General features: G+C 41.4%; 1 non-coding gene across 1 annotated transcript; it reads right to left on the bottom strand.

The window, feature by feature from the left end:
• Nucleotides 1-255: 255 nt before the first annotated feature.
• Nucleotides 256-362, bottom strand: LOC145080684 (small nucleolar RNA R71). The gene has a single exon (XR_013695275.1). It is a non-coding gene; the product is annotated as a small nucleolar RNA R71 (small nucleolar RNA).
• Between the last annotated feature and the right edge of the window lie 21,787 nt (nt 363-22,149).

The raw sequence follows: 22,149 nt of genomic DNA, 5'->3' as shown, positions 1-22,149 counted from the left end.
TTACTTAAAGAAATACCTTTTTATGGAAAAGACCATGAAGATGCCTACAAGCATTTGGATGAAGTCAATGATGTCGCTGATTAATTCAATGTTCCAAATGTGCCTTACGAGACTCAGCTACTTCGTATGCTTCCGGTGACATTCAAAGGTGCTGCAAAAGACTGGCTCAAGTCACTTCCCCCCGGATCAGTCACCACATGGGCCAAGATGAAAGAAGAATTCATTGATCACTTTTGCCCACCTTCTAAGATAGCCAGGTTGAAGAAGGCCATTGCTAACTTTGAACAACAAGCTGGAGAGTCGCTATATGAAGCATGGGAGAGGTACAAGAGCTTACTAAGAAACTGCCCACACCATGACCTAAACAACCAGCAAGAAGTCTCCATCTTCTATGATGGAGTCAATGTCACAACCAGGCAGTTACTAGACTCGCAAGGCCCGCTCACAAAGAAGCCGCCCCCGGTGATCAAAGAATTGATTGAAGAATTCTCTAAACACTCTAGAGAATACCACAACCCTAGACATGATGTCACTAAGGGAGCCGCTTATGCAGCTACTGAAGACTTATCCGTGGTCACGGCTATGCTAAAAACCATGGATAGGAGGATGGATAAAATGGATCAAACGATCCATGCTATTCGGGTGGGTTATGAAAACTGCAATGGGCCTCACCTTACTAGAGACTGTGATTTAGACGAGAATGGCAACAAGAAGGTGCAAGTTTGTTACTCAAATGGAGACCGATATGATGAAGACTGGCGCAAACAAAAGAAAGAGTGGCTCCCTTATGAAGAGTACAAGAAAGCCAATGAGGAAAGGTTTAGGCAAAAAGGGAGAGGGTTCTACCAAAACGAGGAGCCGGTGCAAGAGAGAAAGCCAAGCTTGGAAGAAATGCTCACCAAATTTGTAGCTGCTTCAGAAAAAAGACATAGTGATCATGATGCTGCAATTCAAGAAACAAGGACCATGCTTAGAAACCAGCAAGCATCTATCCACAATATAGAAACACAGCTTGGGCAACTTGCTCAACAAATCAACCAAAGGTCACCGAGCGAACTTCCTAGCAAAACTGAAAATAACCCACGAGGCGCACACATAAACATAGTTACAACAAGAAGTGGGAAGATAATCACTCCCCTGGCACCTATTCAGACTGAGGAATCCAAGGAATCACAGAAGGAGGAGGTAGAAAATCAAGCAGAAGAGCAAAACTTACAATCTGACAGCCCTACTCGCCGAGTACTACGTATGGACTCAGCGAGTACACTACCAAATCCGAAAAACCAGACCCCTGCTGAAAAGCTGTTTCAGCCTCCAATGCCATACCCAGCCAGAGCTATAAAAGAGAAGCAGGAAGAGGGGTACCAGAAGTTTCTAAATCATATCAAGACTCTTCAAATTAACATACCCTTCATTGAAGCCGTCATGAAAATGCCCAAATATGCAAAGTTCCTTAAAGAACTTCTCACTAATAGAAGGAAGATGGAAGAAGTGAAGAAGGTAGTCCGCAATGAAAACTGTTCAGCTGCTATGCTAAATAAGCTACCAAAGAAGAAGGGTGACCCAGGGAGTTTAACTTTACCTTGCCAATTTGGCAACTTGGCTGTTATTCATGCCTTAGCTGATTCGGGAGCAAGTGTGAACCTAATGTCATACTCATTCTTTAAGAAGCTGGATCTCCTGGAACCAAGGCCAATTCGCATGGCCATTCACTTGGCAAACAAGACAGTCACCTTCCCAAGAGGCATATGCGAAGACTTACTAGTCAAGGTGGACAAATTCGTCTTTCCCGCTGATTTCATCATTCTAGACATGGAGGCGGATCCATAAGTTCCAATCATCCTTGGAAGGCCCTTCCTCAACACGGCAAGTGCTATAGTAGACATGAGGGACTCGAAGCTCACCTTGCGAGTAGGAGAAGATTCAGTCACATTTGGGGTAGACCAAGCTATGAAGTATTCAAGGAACAGTGACGACACGACATTCTCAATTGATATGCTTGACGAATTATTGGAGGAATGCATAAGTGAAGATTCCAGCAAGTTCACAACTGATGATGAAGAATTTGATCCAGAAAAATACTTAATGGAAATTGAAAGACTACTGGAAGAAGCTGATTATGAAGAATTGGTGAAGCAAACTGACAGTCCTACTCGCCGAGTAGGACCGATCTACTCGCCGAGTTCCTCCTTAGAAAAGGCAGAAGTCGTGAATACAGCCACAAACTCGCCGAGTACCCTACCTGCACTCGGTGAGTCCAACAGTCAGAACCAAAAATCTGAGCTCAAAAGTTTACCAGAACATTTGGAGTATGCTTTCCTAGAAGAAGGCAACCAAAAGCCTGTAATCATAGTCGCTGACCTGTCCAATTCTGAAGAGGAAGAGCTCGTGCAAGTGTTAAAGAAGCGGAAGCGGGACATAGCATGGAGCATCACCAACATCAAGGGAATAAGACCATATTATTGCTCCCACAAGATCAATATGGAAGAAGGAGCAAAGCCGGTTGTACAGCACCAAAGAAGGTTAAACCCAAATATGCAAGAAGTAGTCAAGAAGGAAGTGGTTAAACTCTTAGATGCGGGAATTATCTATTCCATTTTCGACAGTCCGTGGGTGAGACCGGTCCAAGTGGTGCCCAAGAAAGGAGGGATGACGGTCATAACCAACGAAAAGAACGAGCTAATTCCGACACGAACGGTAACCGGTTGGAGAGTGTGCATCGATTATCGAAAGTTAAACGATGCCACTCGTAAAGACCACTTTCCCTTACCTTTTATTGATCAAATGTTAGAAAGACTATCGGGCCATAGTTACTATTGCTTTCTAGACGGATTCTCGGGTTATTTCCAAATACCCATAGACCCAATGGACCAAGAAAAGACCACATTTACTTGCCCAAGTGGGACTTTTGCTTATAGACGCATGCCCTTTGGGCTATGCAATGCACCCGCGACTTTTCAAAGGTGTATGAAAGCCATATTCTACGATATGGTGGAAAATTTCATGGAAGTTTTTATGGATGACTTTTCCGTTTTTGGGTCTTCTTTCCATGATTGTTTCACAAATCTTGACTTAATGCTTGCTAGGTGTGAAAAAACCGACTTGGTCCTCAATTGGGAGAAATGTCACTTTATGGTCAAGGAGGGTATAGTTTTGGGCCACAAGGTTTCCAAAATGGGAATTGAAGTGGATAGGGCAAAGATTGGCACCATTGCCAAATTACCCCCACCAACTAATGTGAAAGGCATTAGAAGTTTTCTAGGACACGCGAGTTTTTACCGGCGTTTCATAAAAGATTTTTCCAAAATAACTAGACCTTTAACACAATTATTATTAAAAGACACACCATTTAATTTTACTAAAGAGTGTTTAGAGGCATTTGAATTTTTAAAGGAAAAATTAACTAATGCCCCGATCATTGTTGCACCAAATTGGAGTTTACCCTTTGAGATTATGTGTGATGCTAGTGACTTTGCATTAGGAGTTGTCCTTGGTCAAAGGGTTGATAAGCACTTTCGACCCATATATTATGCTAGCAAGACTCTAAATCCAGCCCAAGAGAATTACACCACCACTGAAAAAGAATTATTAGCTGTGTTGTATGCCTTTGACAAATTCCGCCCTTACTTGGTTTTATCCAAAACTACTGTTTTTACTGACCACTCGGCTATCAATTATTTGTTTGCCAAACTGGATGCGAAGCCAAGACTGATACGATGGGTGCTACTTCTTCAAGAGTTTGACATAGAGATACGAGACAAGAAGGGAATGGAGAATGTAGTAGCTAACCACTTGTCAAGGCTTGAAAACCCGCAATTGCATGAAGATAGAGTTGGCGATAATTTTCCGGACGAGTATATTATGGTGGCCGTGGGAGAAGAACCATGGTTTGCAAATATAGTTAACTAGTTAGCTAGCAGTTACATCCCAAAAGATCTCACAAGTCAAGAAAGGAAGAAATTCTTTTCCAAGATAAAATATTACTTTTGGGATGAACCATATCTTTTCCGAAGCTGCGCGGATGGGATCATACGAAGATGCGTGTTCGGGAATGAAATCCGGAATATATTAGAGCATTGTCATAGCGGGCCCACGGGTGGACATCATGGATCACACTACACTGCAAAGAAGATCTTTGACATTAGGTTGTATTGTCCCATAATTTTTAAAGATGCAGCCCAATTTGTCAAAGAATGTGATGCTTGTCAAAGAGTGGGAAACATTTCATCTCGAAATGAAATGCCACAACATAGTATCCAAGTGTGCGAGGTGTTTGATGTGTGGGGAATCGACTTCATGGGACCATTTCCCATGTCTAAAGAAAACAAATACATATTAGTGGCGGTGGATTATGTATCCAAATGGGCGGAGGCACAAGCGTTACCAACAAATGACGGTCGGGTGGTGGTGCGGTTTTTGAAGAAATTATTTTCACGATTTGGAGTCCCGAAAGCTCTTATAAGTGACCGAGGCACACATTTTGCCAATGACCAATTGGAGAAGGTGTTAAAGAAATATGGGGTAACCCATAAGTTTTCCACATCCTACCATCCATAAACTAGTGGACAAACCGAGGTGACAAATCGAACGTTAAAGCAAATGTTGGAGAAATCGGTGGGGAGCAATCGCAAGGAATGGTCGGATAAGCTAGATGATGCACTTTGGGCTTTTTGTACAACTTTCAAAACACCTATTGGTACTACACCATATAGGTTAGTTTATGGAAAGCAATGCCATTTCCCGGTAGACATAGAGCATAAGGCGTTTTGAACCTTAAAGATGTGTAACTTCGATATGAAGGAACTCAAGAACAACCGGTTGATGCAAATGAATGCTCTTGAGGAGCTGAGGAATGATGCATACTCTAGTTCATGGCTTTATAAAGAGAAGACCAAGATGTGGCATGACAAAAGGATTAAAGAAAATAAACAATTTCATGAAAGCCAAAAAGTGTTGCTCTTTAATTCACGACTAAAGCTTTTCTCGGGAAAACTCAAGTCAAGATGGGATGGTCTTTTTCTGGTGAAGACGGTGTTTCCACATGGTGCTATAGAGTTGTTGTCAAGAGATGGAACACCTTTCAAGGTCAATGGTCATAGGGTCAAAAAGTATGAAAAAGGAGTCCCCCGGAATGAAGGAATGGATGAGTTGCTGTTGTTGGAAGGGATTGCAACCACGTAGAAGGGGAGGAGTCCAGCTAATGACTCCTTAAAAAGAAGTGCAGGCAACCCGAGTCTCAAGTTTGCATTTTCTTTCCTTTTATTTTATTTTATTTTTATCTTTTTCATTCGTCTTCTTCTGAGAATATAATTGCTTGAGGGCAAGCAATGCCTAGAGTGTGGGGTGGGTGGCTAAAAGAATGAAAAAAAATACATTAAAATTTCAAAACATTAAAATTTTTTCCAAACTGCAAGGATTACTCGCCGAGTAGGAGCGTATACTCGGCGAGTACCTGCCCGAGTAACCCTACAAAACGCGTAAAGGCATTTCTATTCGGCGAGTAGAACCTTTCTACTCGGCGAGTAGTCAACTCACACGGATGAGATATAAATCTGTAAAAAGAGGGTTTTCACCCATTTAACCCCCATACTCGCCGTGCACAGCGTGTCCTCAAGCATCCCTGCGATTTCTTGCGATTTCTTCAAATCTCTTCAATTTTCCACTTAATCTTCATCTTTCAAAGAAAAAGGTAACATCTTTACACTTAAAACTCATCAAATGTTCAATCTTTATCATAAATTTTCCCCTATTTTGCTTAATTTCAGATTTGGGGGTTTCCTCAAATTCTAGGGTTTTAATTTAGCCATGAATTAGGTAATGTTAGGAGGAATTTCTTTTGGATTTATGGTTAGATAACTCATTACATCAAACCCCTGGGAAGAATTTGGAGTTTTGGACAGCCTATATATGACCGACACCAAACGGTTCCTGATTTTCATCCTACTCGCCGAGAAGGTCGTGTACTCGGCGAGTATATGACTATTCAGACCTGATTTTTTCGTTTTTAATTACAGGGTATTGTTTATTTGTGTGATTTTGATGTTTTTATGCATGTATCATGGCCAGAAGGAGGCAGTCTTCTCGTGGGGGAGCCAAAGTGATATCCCGTGGCTTTCATTTCAACAAATCACTTCCAAGTCATCACAAGCTAGGGCCAAAAACAGATTAGAGGCGCTCAAACAAAAGGAAATCCATTTACCCAACGATGTTGACTAGGAGTGGTTGGGAAATGTGGGATTGGAGGAGGAGCTCACACCTTACTTGTTGAAGGAGTGCAGTTTGGGGTATACCACCATCACATGTGATGGTTGGTTACAATTATTCAAGATACAAGAGCCTGTATATGCCGAGCTGTGTTGGGAATTTTTTGCTACCATCTCATTCCGAGGTGGTAGTGAGTATTACAACCCCAACACAATTTCTTTTTCTTTGGGCAGGAAGCTGCGACAATGCACCATTGCTGAGTTTTCTTGGAGGCTGGGGATTTATGACCAGAGCACAATGATGTCTGAAGACTTTGAAGCTTTTCTGGAAAACTGCCATAAGGAACTTCCCGAGGCAGTGGTAGCCTCTACATGGTGGAACACGATTGCCATCCGGGTGTATATTCCTTCCACCGCTCAGGAGGGCCACATTCGCTCGCCAATCCATCGCGTTATTCACCGCTTCGTGGCTAGCACCATCAACATGCGGAAGGATTGGGACAAGGTCCCAACCCTTGATATCTTCTATCTATGGAGTATTATTACTCCCGACGCTTTCTGCAATCTCCCCTATTGCATTTCCAAATTCCTTGCTGAAGGGGCGGTTAAGGAAAAAGTCAACTTCAAAATCAATGGAGGCATGTTTGTTACTAGGTTGGCCAAGTCGTTTGGGGTCCTAGATTTGCAACAAGCTAGGGCACTCACGGTTATCCACCCTCCACCATTCAACACTTCACTATATAGGAGGGCACAGATAGTTGAGAAGTTTGGTGATTCATTCTCCATTCCACATGAAGACGATCCGGCAATCCCCGAGGAGCCGGGAAGGCGGGTCCGACAACGTAGTGAGCGGGTACGAGAAGACCCACCGGTTATTCCGGTGGAAGAGGGCAACGATGGATGGAACCAATTGGAGTACCGACGCTACTTGGACGACATTGGACGAGGGGTGAATTATAATAATCAATCTTTTGAATACCTCTTCCAACAGATGAACATTACCCCAAGACTCGGACCCAGCTATCCATACATTATGAGTTGGGACGAGAGAATGAGGAGAAGAAATAGAGAAGGAGGAAGTGGCGCGGGAGGAGCCGATATGGAAGATGAAGATTGAAGAGTTTTCTTTTATGTTTTGTGTTTTTATGATGTTATGTTTTGAACAATTGTTAAACACTTGGATGATTTTTATTTTTGTTGGGATGGTTATTAATTTCACTTTTAGTTGTTTATTTTTCAGGAATGGAAGGTTAGGAAGCATACTAAATTGTTGAGGGTCAAGTAAGGAATGAGAGATGTTCACGAAGAGTACAAAGTTTTGTCCCTAGGATTGAGTCCGTTAGAGTCGAGAGTAATGGAGAGTGTTGATGCTGAAGGATTTAGGGTGAGGGTCAGTGAAATTTCCTATTTCAAAACCTGAGTTAAAAGGACCATGAGCTGGATCAGTTTTGGCAATACAACGCCTACTCGCCGAGTGCACAAATTCTACTCGGCGAGTACAAGGGATATTACACGATATAGTTCCAAGTCAAGAGATACTCGCTGAGTACACGTCACTACTCGCCGAGTAGACTGGCAATTTTCGATTTCCAAGACCGCTTTGAGCACTTTCACTGCAGCATTTACCCACTTTTTGTGAGGAATTGTCATTGGAGATTTTCTAACAAGCTTGTTCCGTGAAATTTTCGAGCTATCAACCACACGAGACGCATGACACCCAAGACATGGATGAGCTGTTCCCATGGCTAAAGTCAAGTGAAGATGGAGCTGAAGAGAAGAGTATCAACCTATTGACTGCTACCCCAGGGGAGTTTGTTCCAATTCTCTCTATATTTGCATTTTTATTTTTGCATAATATGTAATGAGGGCATTGCATAAAATAAGTGCAGGGTAGGGGGTTGGTCACATATTAGAAAATTTAGAAACTTAATTTAGGCTAATTAATTTTTTTTTGCATACCAAAAATATTACTTAGGACTTAATTTAGAAAATTTTGGTAAAAGCAAATTAGGATTCCATGTTAGAATTGTGTTGATGATTGCATGAAAACCCAAATGTTTAGTTGAGCCTATACACGTTCTAGTGCATTTGTGGCTTCCTTATTCCAGTGAAATCATGGGACAAAAACACGACCCTGCTCAGCCTGAGGTATGCAATATGTTTAGCAGCCTAAACCTGAAATGTATCCAGGAAAATTATTATCGTTAGCCAATAAAGGTTGAGGTTGAGCGCCCCTGCTTAAGCATGTAGGTTTTTGAGTGAAAAAAGTGAGGTACATTTAAATAAAAAATAAAAGAGAGAGAGAGAGAGAGAGAGAGAGAATTGCAAGAAAAGTTGACGAATTTTGGAGCAAATAAAGTGAAGATCAAAAGATCAAAATTCCAAGAAATTCAAAAAGTTGAAGATACCAAAAATCAAACAATAAAGGTGGTGAATTCAAAGAGATCAAAGATCAAATTATCAATAAAGTGAAGAATTCAAAAGAGCTCCATACTGGTATCGAAAAGTTGTTATTCTAGATTATGTATGCTTGGGTTGCTCAACTAAAAATACCTTGAGGGTAAGAGGTTTTATGCGGATGGATTCGGAGGTTGCATAAAATGAGCATAGTTCGGGGTGAGTGGGCGAATGTTTATGAGGATTGTGAGTATTTGGAGTATGGGGGTACTTAGGACAATTTTAGACACAAATGCATGCGTTGCGGTCTTGGCATAATGGTTAGGTTAGATTGGAATTGTCATATGTGATTCTAATATGTTTAAAATTCAGTTTTGCTTGGGGGCAAGCAAAAGTCAAGTGTGGGGTATTTTGATATGTGCATAATTAGTTAATTATTTAGCATACATTTTTATTCATTTTCAACTAATTATGTGAATAATATGGACAAAAGGTACTTAATATTGTTTAAATTTTGTTTTCAGTCCAAAAGACATGCTTGGGAGTGAAAGGGAACAAGGGAAAGCAATTAGAGACCAAAGAATGAAGATTGAGGGAAAAAAGCTTACCTACTCGGCGAGTACACGAGCCTACTTGGCGAGTCCATTAGAATATTCCAAAAGATAAGCCACGACTCCTGATTTAAGACGGATAACTACGAGCCTACTCGGCGAGTTGGGTCTGCTACTCACCGAGTACACCCTGTTTTGAGATAGCTATAAAAACCGAGCCTTTATCCGATGGGACTACTTTTCTGGCATTTTTTGAAGATCCATATGCGATTAAGAACCCTTGAAGGCGCTGAGGAACTCTAATCTTCAACCTTTTGAAGAATTAAAGCAACTAGGTTAATCATTCCACTTAGCTTTAGGAATTAAGTATGTTTAATCTAGTTAAACTTGTTTTTGTGTTTGTTTTTACTGCAACTATGAGCTAAATACGTTTTTGTTTCTGTTTAGAGAATACCAAGGAACTCCTATGGTTTAATTCTTAGCTTTTGGTTGATTGTTTATTGGTGATTTATTAAATTAAGTTTGTTAAAGAACCTTATGCATTAATCACAACTATTTTCTGTTAATTGGAAGACAATTAAGTTGCATGAACATCTCTTATTTGTTAGCCTCATATGTCTATGTGAACACTTAATCATATGCTTAGGAATGATGAATATCAAACTAAGATTAACAAGGAAATAGGTAGATTAATGTGTGAGCTTGTTTGAGAAACCAACAAACAAGAGGTTAATTGAACTATTAATTTGATTAACCACTACAAATCTTATTTAATCCAAATCATTAATCTAGGGAATTAATTAGTTTAAACACTTGATCACCGCTTAAATTAATTGATTGTCTAAGGGTTAGGAGTAACGAACATGAACCTAACCACTATAGTTGGTAGCCAATAGCAATTAATCTATCATAAATAAAAAATAACCATAGGAGTGAATTGGTTGAACCTAAATAGAAACATCTTTATCAAATTTGGTGAATTAGTTGTTTGCTTTAGTTACTTAGTTAATTAAGTGTTTTATGGTGTGTTTAAGTTTCTAGTCTTGCAAAACTAGAGAAAAACCTTTTTACTCTCATTAATTGTTTAGTTAAAATTAGCCATTAGTTTAATTTTCCATTCCTTGAGTTCGATACCCTACTTATTCAACTATACCACTAAAAGACAGGTTCACTGCCTTTGTGTGCTAAATTTATTAATAAAAAGTATGAATAAAACAAGTGCATTTTACACACATCAGTTATATTTATGAGAGTATTTACTTTATGTTATTAGGCGAAGGCTAGATCACATTTCTACCGAGTCAGAGACTTACCGAGACACCTGAGGTGAGTCTTCTCACTATACGTTATGTAGAGTGGTATTATGTGTTGACCAGAGGGTGTTATGTGTTACGTATGAGATTATGTGCTATGTGATATATGTATGTTGTATGATGTTATAGACCGGATCGGAGGGTCCAACGAGCTATGACCGGACCATAGGGTTCAACGAGCTACGGGACTGGAGGGTCCCGCTAAGACACATCGACCGGAGGGTCGTGTTATAGCCTCGAGTGGCGTATGTGTTGTAAGAGGTATTTTGGGGAACTCACTAAGCAATTATGCTTACAGTTGTTGTGTTATGTGTTTCAGGTACTAGCGAGGGTCGTGGGAAGGCGCCGGCGTGACTTGTACACACTGGAGAGAGAGAGAGTTGATTTTATGATCTTGGGATATGTTGTGTTTCAAAAACTAAATATTGGAAATATTTGAAAATGTTTTTATGTGATCTTGGTTGATGAAAACTGAAAAATTTGTTTTGAAATTTACGTTGTTACAAGTTGGTATCAGAGCCTTGGTTTGAGGGATTCGGATACATCTTCGGGCGTATCTGAACTCAAACTAAGGATTTGAGGAAAATTTTGATAATGAAGTAAAATTTTTGAAAAGAGTAAAAAGAGTTTTGAAACAAACAGAGCAGAACCGTGTGTACGATCAGCCAGCGCCCGAACGGTGAATCCCCAAAAGTACCCTTACATTATGTGTTATGAGATATGTTATGTTACATTCTGTATGCTAGAGTAGGCTAGGTTTACATATAAGGACTAGAGTGGCCTGATTTGTGATGCCTTAGCCTAGGAGATTTCTGCTGCTGAGATGCTTTGAGAGCGAGTAGATAGCAGTTAGGAGATCACGAGAGGCCTATCGGAGGGTAGCCAATGCATAATGAGAGTAGAGTACTTGTAATCCAGGATCCAAGGAGGAGGACTTGGAGTGAATGTTGATGCGGTGTGGTCAGTAGTATTGGGCCCGTACTACTGAAGACACCGGATCAGTGGGCATTCCAAGTAAGAATCTTTTGGACAGCGGATGACGAGTAGGGTTGCGTCATCGAGTATGAGTATGCTCAATTGAGTATCTGATATTTATTGTTGTATTTCAGAGGCATCATGGTCGGGACTCGACACACACCTGAGAGCAATGGTGTCAGCGACAAGGAGATCCGTCAATTGATTCATGAGGATGTGTGTGCTGCCATCTGGGCTAAGATTCCTGAGATGTTTGGGGACATCAAGACCAAATTGATTGAGACCTTTGATGAGCGGTATGCAGAATTGAATGAGGCTGCGGTAGCTGCAGCTACTGCTGTTGTTGCTGCTGCCAGACATCAGGGAGGTGACTCGTTGTTGTTTCGGGAGTTCAGCAACACGAAGCCACCAGAGTTCGATGGGACGCAGGACCCGATTGATGCGATGAGATGGATCTATGACATCGATGGATGTTTCTATATGTGTTCTTGTCCAGATCACTTGAGGGTACGGTTCGCTCTGAACCAGCTCCGCTTGGGAGCGAAGGATTGGTGGAAGTTCGTGACGGCGAACTTCACTTTGGCGGAGATTTCTGAGGTGACCTGGGAGAGGTTCACCGCTATGTTCAGAGACGAGTATGTTCCCCCGGTGGAGAGGGAACGGTTGATTCAGGAGTTCTTGACCCTCAAACAGGGTACTGATTCTGTGGCAGTGATCACCATGAAGTTTTATGAGAGGGCGATGTTTTGCCCTGAGCAGGTGTCCTCTGAGCAGGCTCGTATGAGCCATTATCTGAGTGTTCTGAGGAGAGATATTCGGGAGTTCATGGCGAACTCGACTTACCGGACATTTGCTGAGCTCCAGGAAAATGCCTGGAAGAGGGAGATTGAGTTGGAGACTCAGGACAGGGAGGAGGCCGAGTTACAGAGGGCGGATCGGCGACCGTCTCAGTCTCAGTCGGCAGCCAAGCGGGCTAGACCCACTGATTCGAGATCTGGAGGCGCGAAGGGCCGCACTTGTGGGAAGTGCGGCAAGAGTCACAAGGGGTCTTGCAGGGCTGGAGTATGCTACAAGTGCGGGAAGGAGGGGCATATCGCGAGGGATTGCCCCAAAGGATTTTCGGTTTGCTTTCATTGTAACCAGACCGGCCATCGGAAGGTTGAGTGCCCTCAGCTACTTCAGGGGTCAGCGCAGGGATCTGCGCCTACTGCTAGGGCTACCGAGGTTCGGCCGGTGAAGGCCGAGGCCCCGAAGGCTCGTGGGAGAGCATTTCAGTTGACTGCGGAGGAGGTCCGCGCGGCGCCCGATGTTGTGGATGGTATGTATTTTATATTCATCTTTTATTTGATTTGAGTTATTATGCTTATATGATGATGTGCGTAGGTACGTTTCTTGTGAAACTTGTGCCTGCTTTGGTATTATTTGACTCGGGTGCGAGTCGGTCGTTTGTTTCTGTAGCATTTAGTCAGCACATTAGTATTCGTCGAGAGGCGTTGGACCGACCTCTACGAGTTTCCATAGCTGATGAGCGAGTAGTGTATGCTTAAGATGTGATTCGAGGATGTGTCCTTGAGATCTTCGGTGTGGAGTTTCCGATAGATCTAGTCCCGATTGCGATGGGGGATGTGTGTGTTATAGTGGGTATGGATTGGTTGAGCCGATATGGAGCTGTGATAGACTGCGAGCGTCAATTGGTGACGATTCGAGACCCTAGTGGGGGAGTTCTTACGGTCTACGACGAGGGTACACGTGCTGGGTCAGCATATTGTTCGGCCGCCAGAGCGAGACAGAGTCTACAGCAAGGCTGTAGGGGATTTGTGGCATATGTGATGGATGCGAGGGTTGATTCAGAGAGACCGAAGTCAATTGAGAAGTCCCGATAGTGCGCGAGTTTCCGGATGTGTTTCCAGAGGAGTTGTCGGGTGTGCCTCCGGAGAGGCAGGTAGAGTTCAGTATCAATTTGGTTCCGGGAGCTGGGCCTATCGCCAAGGCGCCTTATCGCCTTGCGCCTCCAGAGATGCAAGAGTTATCCTCACAGCTCCAGGAGCTGCTGGGGAAGGGGTTTATTTGGCCGAGCAGTTCGCCATGGGCGCCTATCCTTTTTGTCAAGAAGAAGGATGGTTCACACCGGATGTGCATTGATTACCGGGAGTTGCACAAGCTAATGGTCAAGAACCGTTACCCGTTGCCGACGATCGACGATTTGTTCGATCATTTGCAGGGGGCATCTTGGTTCTCCAAGATCGATTTGAGGTCTGGGTATCATCAGGTGAGGGTGCGAGATGAGGACGTCCAGAAGACAGCATTCCGGACTCATTATGGGGATTACAAGTTCGTGGTGATGCCTTTCGGACTCACTAACACGCTGGCGGTGTTCATGGATCTCATGAACAGAGTGTGCAGACCGATGTTGGATCGCTCAGTGATCGTGTTCATCGACGACATATTGGTGTATTCGAGATCCAGAGAGCAGCATGAGGAGCATTTGAGGAAGATCCTCGCAGTTCCCAGATCGGAGAGGCTTTATGCGAAGTTCTCCAAATGTGAGTTCTGGTTACGAGAGGTTCAGTTTTTGGGGCATCTCATTAAACAGAATGGGATATTGGTCGATCCGGCCAAGATTGAGACGGTCATGAGGTGGGAGGTGTCGAGATCACCTACCGAGATTAGGAGCTTTCAGGGTTTGGCCGGCTATTATCGGAGATTTATGAAGGATTTCTCCAAGATCGCCGTGCCACTCACCAAGTTGACCCGAAAGGGTGCTGCATTTTCTTGGGGTCCGGAGCAGCAGACCTCGTTCGAGACACTTCGCCAGAAATTATGCGAAGCCCTAGTATTAGCCCTTCCGGAAGGGATGGAGGATTTTGTGGTATATTGTGATGCATCGATATCCGGATTGGGAGTGGTGCTTATGCAGAGGGGTCATGTGATAACATATGCATCGAGGCAGCTTAAGCCTCATGAGTCGAGATATCCCACTCATGATTTGGAATTAGGAGCGGTAGTGTTCGCCCTCAAGATCTGGCGAAATTATCTGTATAGGGTTCGGTGTATGATATACACGGACCACAAGGGCTTGAAGTATTTGATGGATCAGCCCAACCTGAATATGCGCCAGAGGAGGTGGTTGGATGTGGTCAAGGATTATGATTGTGAGATCTTGTACCACCCGGGCAAGGCTAATGTTGTAGCCGATGAACTGAGTCGTAGGGCGGAGGGCGCCCCGATACGAGATGTTTGTTTGAGATTGACAGTGATGACTCCGGTGTTGCATGCTATTCGTGGGGCCCAGGCTGAGGTTGTGAGGCCAGAAAGCCAGAAGAGAGAGCGAGTTGTCGGGCTGGTGTCGGAATTCGTTACCGATAGCCGAGGACTTATGACATTTCAGGGTCAGATTTAGGTACCGTCTGTGGGCGGAACGCGTACCATTTTGATGGAAGAGGCTTGTCGATCGAAATTCTCGATCCATCCCGGGGCCACTAAGATGTGTTTGGACCTGAAAAGGGAGTATTGGTGGCCCTGTATGAAGAGGGATGTCGCATGGTTTGTAGAGAGATGCTTGACCTGTTGCAGGGTTAAGGCCGAGCACCAGCGTCCACATGGTAAGTTGCAGCCGTTAGAGATTCCCGAGTGGAAATGGGAACATATTACCATGGATTTCATCACCAAATTGCCAAGGACTGCGAGGGGTGTCGATGCAATTTCGGTGATTATGGACAGATTGACAAAGAGCGCTCACTTCCTGGCTATCAGTGAGAGCTCTTCCGCGGAGAGGTTGGCAGAGATGTACGTGAGAGACGTGGTATCACGGCATGGAGTGTCGATCTCGATTGTCTCAGATCGAGATGTACGTTTCACTTCCAGGTTCTGGAAGAAGTTTCATGAGGAATTGGGTACGAAACTGCATTTTAGTACCGCATACCACCCACAGACTGACGGGCAGAGTGAGCGGACGATTCAGACGCTCGAGGACATGCTCCGAGCATATGTGTTGGATTTCAGCGGGAGTTGGGACACGTATTTTCCCTTGGCAGAGTTTTCCTACAACAACAACCATCATTCGAGCATTGGTATGCCGCCCTTTGAGCTGTTGTATGAGAGGAGGTGTCGGACCCCCTTGCTGGGGAGAAGTAGGGCAGCATGTGATGGGTAGTACCGAGATTGTACTTTAGACGACAGAACAGATTCAGCAGGTCAGACAGAGGTTGTTGACCGCTCAGAGTCGTCAGAAGAGTTATGCGGACAGACGCCGGTCCGAGCTCGAGTTTCAGGTCGGTGACTTCGTGCTCCTGAAGGTCTCTCCTTGGAAAGGAGTGATTCGATTCAGGAAGAGGGGCAAGTTGGGGCCCCGATATATTGGTCCTTTCAGGGTGATCGCGAGGGTAGGCAGGGTAGCCTACCGTTTGGAGTTACCTGCGAAGTTGGGACAGATTCATGACACATTCCACGTGTCGCAGCTGTGAAAGTGTATTGTCGACGAGTCGACAGTGGTGCCATTAGAAGATATTCAGGTGGATGCGAGCCTGAATTATGTTGAGAGACCGGTGGCGATTAGGGATCGGAAGATCAAGGTTTTGAGAAACAAGGATTTGCCTCTGGTGCAGGTCCAGTGGCAGCATCGGAAAGGGTCAGAGTTGACTTGGGAGCCGGAGCGTGAGATGCGGGAGCAGCATCCAGAGTTGTTTGCAGAGTGACACTTCGAGGGCAAAGTCTAATTCTAGTGGGGGGAATTGTAACATCCGGATTCCCAGGTATAATATGTTATTCTTTTATTTTCGAAAGTTGTGAGGAGACTCGGCGAGTTGGTGTTTAAACTCGCCGAGTATGGTCACAGATTCGTATCCGGGTTCACAGCCGGACTTGGCGAGTTCATGGGTGGACTCGGCAAGTCCACGCTGTTTAATGAAACCCTAATTTCCTGGGTTTAGGACCTATTTAAAGGCCCTTAAGGCCGTCATTTGCAGCTACCAAACCCCAGAGAGAAACCCTAATAGATCTAGAGCGTTTGTGAGGGAGGAGAGGCCATTCTTGATCCTTTTTGTTGGTAGATTTGCAAGAAAGAAGTGACCAAGGCAAGAGGAGGCTGAAGGAGGTGCGATTTTGGTAGCTTCTAAGTTCATAGAGCTCATATTGAGGTATTTGTTCGGACCCTTTTCAGTTTTGGTGTTGAATCTTAGTGTTAGGGTTATCTAACCCCTTTAGAGGATGGATAAGTGGAGCATTTGGTCCCTTCTCGAGTCTATGCTTTGGATATGGACCCAAAGAGGTCCAGAGACCTTTCCCCTTAGAGCTTTATGGGTAATTTTGGGAGCCATGAGCTTGGGATGTCATTTTTGGGGCTAAATCACCAAGTTAGACCATTAAGATGATATGTGAGTGTCAAGGTCTGAACTTTACATGATTATCATGCTTGGGAAGGCCAGATCTATGAATTAAAGGAACAGATCTGACCTCAGGAGGTCTATGGAGTTTGTGCATGGCACGAACTCGCCGAGTCCGAAGATCAAACTCGGCGAGTAGGATGAAGGTTTCCCGTATATCACTCAGTGAGTAGACTTCCCGAGTTGGGGAAATAACTCGGTGATTCAAGGAGAGTTAGGGGGACTAGAGTTCAAGGCGGAACTCGTCGAGTTGTTCTTGAGACTCGGCGAGTTGAGTCGAGGTGGCCCCGCGATTCATGCCAGGTGTGACTCGTCGAGTAAGGGGAAGGACTCGACGTGCCAAGAGAGGGACTAAGAGAGTCAGTGGATACGTGTAGACTCGCTGAGTCGTCTTAGTGCACTCGACGAGTCAGGTCAATGTTTGACCATTGACTTTTGTTGACTTTTAGGGTTTGGTCAACAGTGAGGCCTTTAAGCCAAGAGAGGGATAAAATGTTCTTTTACCCTTCTGAGGGTGTTAAGAAAGGTTTGAGTATAGTTATATTTATGAGAGTATTTACTTTATGTTATTAGGCGAAGGCTAGATCACATTTCTACCGAGTCAGAGACTTACCGAGACACCTGAGGTGAGTCTTCTCACTATACGTTATGTAGAGTGGTATTATGTGTTGACCAGAGGGTGTTATGTGTTACGTATGAGATTATGTGCTATGTGATATATGTATGTTGTATGATGTTATAGACCGGATCGGAGGGTCCAACGAGCTATGACCGGACCATAGGGTCCAACGAGCTACGGGACTGGAGGGTCCCGCTAAGACACATCGACCGGAGGGTCGTGTTATAGCCTCGAGTGGTGTATGTGTTGTAGGTGGTATTTTGGGGAACTCACTAAGCATTTATGTTTACAGTTGTTGTGTTATGTGTTTCAGGTACTAGCGAGGGCCGTGGGAAGGCGTCGGCGTGACTCGTACACACTGGAGAGAGAGAGAGAGTTGATTTTATGATCTTGGAATATGTTGTGTTTCAAAAACTAAATATTGGAAATATTTGAAAATATTTTTATGTGATCTTGGTTGATGAAAAATGAAAATTTCGTTTTGAAATTTACGTTGTTACATAACATTTAATGAAACAATAGACCAAGTTTCTTGTCATGTATATTTGATACCAAAACTTTTTTGTTATAAAAAAGAAATATATATTTATGTTTCTGGTCATAGTTTGTTTCCTAAAATGTTAAAAATATAAAAATGATAAAAAAAAAAAGTTTTAATATTCTAATATCATCTATATCATATGTATCATTTTTTTAAAATATTACATAATATCTTTTCATTAGGATTATTATATACACATTATATAGAACATTTTTTTTTATTTCATGTTTTCAATTTTTCTTAAATAAAAAGTTACGAAAATATAAATAATTTTTTTATCCATAGAATTGTAACTGAACTTGTATTTCCCCAACGGTTCAGTTATAGTTTATGCAAAAAAAAGTAATTTTCGGTCTCAATTCTAAGACCGGTTCGGTGCCACTACACATGGTTCAAAAATCAAAATCAGGAATGCCTCTGTGGAATTTGGGATCAAATATATTACTTCTTTGTTTTTCTGTTTCATCAATTTTTTTTAAAATTCTGTCTTTGAAAATAAGTATAACTTCCTCGTATAAAATTGAAATTATTTGATTTTTTTCCCAATATTCAATTTGGTATTTGTACTTTATTTTACACTCTAAAAAGACATTTTTGTTAAATATTGAATCAGATACATGTCTCGAAAGACAAAATATCAATGTTGCATTTTTTCTATTTCATCAGTTTTTTTTTTTTTTTTTTTTTTTTTTTTTTTTTTTTTTTTAATTTTATCCTGCTTTTTAAAATACTCATAACTCACTCGTATAAAATCAGAATTACTTGATTTTTGTATCGAACATGTAATTTGCTTTTTTTTAATTAATTTTAGACTATAAAAAGATATATTTTGGTTAAATATTGAATCAACTACATTCCCCCGAAGACAACATATCAATGTTGTATTTTCTCTGTTTCAACATTTTTTACTTTTTAATTATGTCTTACGTTTTAAAATACGCATAACTCATATAAACTTAGAACTATTTGAATTTTTTTCTAAAATGTAATTTGATGTTTTTAATTCATTTTAGACTTTATGAAGACATATTTTGATTAAATATTGAATCAACAATTATCTCTAGAAATACAAAAAAATTCTTTTTTAGATATAGTTAATCGTCCAAAATACTCTTACGTTGAAATTTGTGTGCTTATATGGTACATATTATCTCATTATAATATCATAGACCCTCAGATCATGACCATTAACTTTGTTCATCCATTGGTCTAGAATTGTGCTTAAGAACACACGATAGATGTATGGAATACAATAACCTAGCCCTATAGCTATGATCATATATTACCTACAATTATTGTGTTACCGTGTTACTATTGCAATTCTTACTAGAATTTCATATTTGCACGTTTATTTAACTCCTAGTCTTTCAGATAAAAGACTTGCCACCGGATTTGTAACATACAAGTTTTGGGTAAGTTTCTCTTGTAGTCCTTAATGATAACCAGTTATCAATTTGGGTCCCTTGCTAGTACGCGGGACATACTCTATGAGTACGTTTAGAGTACTAGCCTTCTAATGGTCATGGATTCCACCCACATACGCAGGGCATACGTGGAGTACACATGGCGTACGCAGGGCGGGGAGAAACCCTAATTTTTATGGTTTGTGCCCTATTTAAATGTCTTAAACTCATCTCTTGGACATTTTAGACTAGCTTCCACCTCCCCTTGCCGTGAAAACGAAACACTAAGTGTGTTAGAAAGTTTTTGAGTTTGATAAAGAGATTTTGGTGTCTTAAGGTGAAGAAGAACAAGAGAAACCCTAGGAGAAGTACATTGAGCTTGTAGACCCAGGATTACATTTTCATTTTCAAGCTTTTTGAGGTAAAAATCTCACATCTTTATGTCCATTTATGATAGATCTTCTATATGGTGTTTCTTGGGAATTTTGAGCCTTTTATGTTAAAGGTAGGCTTTTGATCTACTCCAGAAGTAATAGATACTAGATCTTAGCTCCAGTTAGTCCCTATGATTATAAAAATGCAAACTTTATGGAGTATTTTGACCCATGCATGTATTAACACCTTTGTTAAGCAGTTTTTGAGGTCTTGAGTCCCACTAAGCCATGCATGCATGTAAAGTTGCCAACTTTACGTGATAAGTAGCCATATAGAGTCATACTTAAGATTTTGGCACTTTGTCTTAGTCGATTAAGTGCTTAATGTGAGATTTTGGTAGTTTGTGGAGTACGATAGGCCTACCCAGCTGCTATGTTGCGTGTACTGACCTTGGACAGAGTACGCTTAGCGTACGAGCTGAGTATGCCCCACGTACTCATTAGATGGGCTTTTGGGGCTTCTTGATCTCATTTTGGGTCATATCTTGGGTTTGTAAGTTTGGGCCTTGTTAGGCCATCAGACTTGTTTTTTGGAGTTTGGCTAGCATGATGGGCTTCCTTGGATTTACGCCCATGATGGGTCTTGGGCCCAATTTGGAAGATCAGGCCATAATTTGGGCCTTGGGTTACCATTAGGGGTGGAATTGGTACGATACCGATTCTTTTTTCTCTAAACTGTGTACCGTACCAATTATAGTTGGTATACAAAATGTGCTACCAGTACCGTATCAAATATACTTGGTACCAATATGTTTGGCTACCAATAATTTTGGTTTGTACAAATTGGTAATGGTATATACCAACTTTTAATCTTTTATTGTAAGATTTAACAAAGACATCGGGTAATTTTGAAATTTAGTAAATAAATTAGTTTAATAAACAAATTAGTTACATAGCTCTTTTAGTTTACAAAATAATTCTTTAGAAATAAAGCTAAAGTAATATTTTAATTTTGTGTTTTAATGCGATAATAATTATTAATTAATGCGATCAAATGACTTATATCATATTCTTAAAACTACAAAAACTAAACACACTTGTTAATTGGAATATACGTACGATTTCGTGTGTGTGTGTGTGTGTGTGTATATATATATATATATATATATATATATATATATATATATATAATGAATTGGTTGGTACAGTATTACCATGGTATTCAAACTTTTGTACCATTACCGTACCAAGATTGCTTAATTGGTACGGCACTACCGACCAAGGATGTTGGCTACCAAACATATTGGCTACCAACTTTCTTGGTTTGGTTGGTAACATGTTGGTTGGTTTTCCTTGGTAAAATTTTGCCAGCCCTAGTTACCATTTAGGATTTGGGCCTTTTGAGTAGTTGAATTGTGTTGGATTAGGTGTCTAAGCCCATAACTATAATTGGTATGTACTTGACCCGATAGTAGCATGGTCCTTTTGGGTTGCATTCACCAAGGCAATTTGATAGGATGGGTATTTGAGAAAAAGATGTTATTTGTGATTTATTAATATATTATAAGTATAATATATTAATTGAGAAAACATATTATTTACTTAGTATTGATCAAGAGTTAATTTGGAATTAATTTAGTGATCAAAAGAGACTAATTAAATTAACGGGAACTGATTATGTAAATCAGTGATACATATGGTTTGGGCTATTGATCCATGATGGACTAAGTTTATGTGAGAGCCCATGAAGAGTTAGTCTATATGAGTTACTATATCATAAGCCTAAGTGTAAGAATTAAACTTGATGGGATGTCAAGTCCACCAAGAAAATTACACCCTTTGTTTGCAAATAAAACGTAATATAATGGTAAAAAGGGCTATCGATCCTCGGGAAAATGGTTGTATTCAATCACCAATGCAATCTAAAAGAACTATTGTAAATAAACTAATTAACTACAATTAAACTAGAAAGGGGGGTGTTTGATTACTTGAAAACTAAAAGACTTGAATAACTAAAAACTTGCAATTAAGCAAGATAGTGAGATGCTCAAATATTGGAGATAGTTGGTTAACTAAGGCAATTCAACACAATGAACATTTGTGTGTTTATCATTAGGATTCAACATGAAGCTTATCATTCATCCCAAATTGGTTATAGCAATCATGAAGCATGATATGCCACGATTCCTCTTAGGTAGTATGGAGGTTGGGGAAGCCCACAACACACCTTCTTAATCAAGATCAAGGGTTTAATTGAAGCAATTGAACCCAAGAAGTTAATTAGCCTTAACAAAAAAGGAATCCCCAATTCTTAGAGGATGTCAATGCTTACACGTCCATAAAGGAGCTATGATTCATAAGGATGATTTTTACCATCATAAAGCCTTTGTTC

Source organism: Lactuca serriola, chromosome 1, assembly GCF_051521515.1.
Source record: "Lactuca serriola cultivar US96UC23 chromosome 1, Lser_US96UC23_V15, whole genome shotgun sequence".
In the NCBI taxonomy this organism is placed as follows: Eukaryota; Viridiplantae; Streptophyta; class Magnoliopsida; order Asterales; family Asteraceae; genus Lactuca; species Lactuca serriola.
Note: the sequence above shows the minus strand (reverse complement) of the source record. Positions and strands in the feature narration are given on the sequence as shown.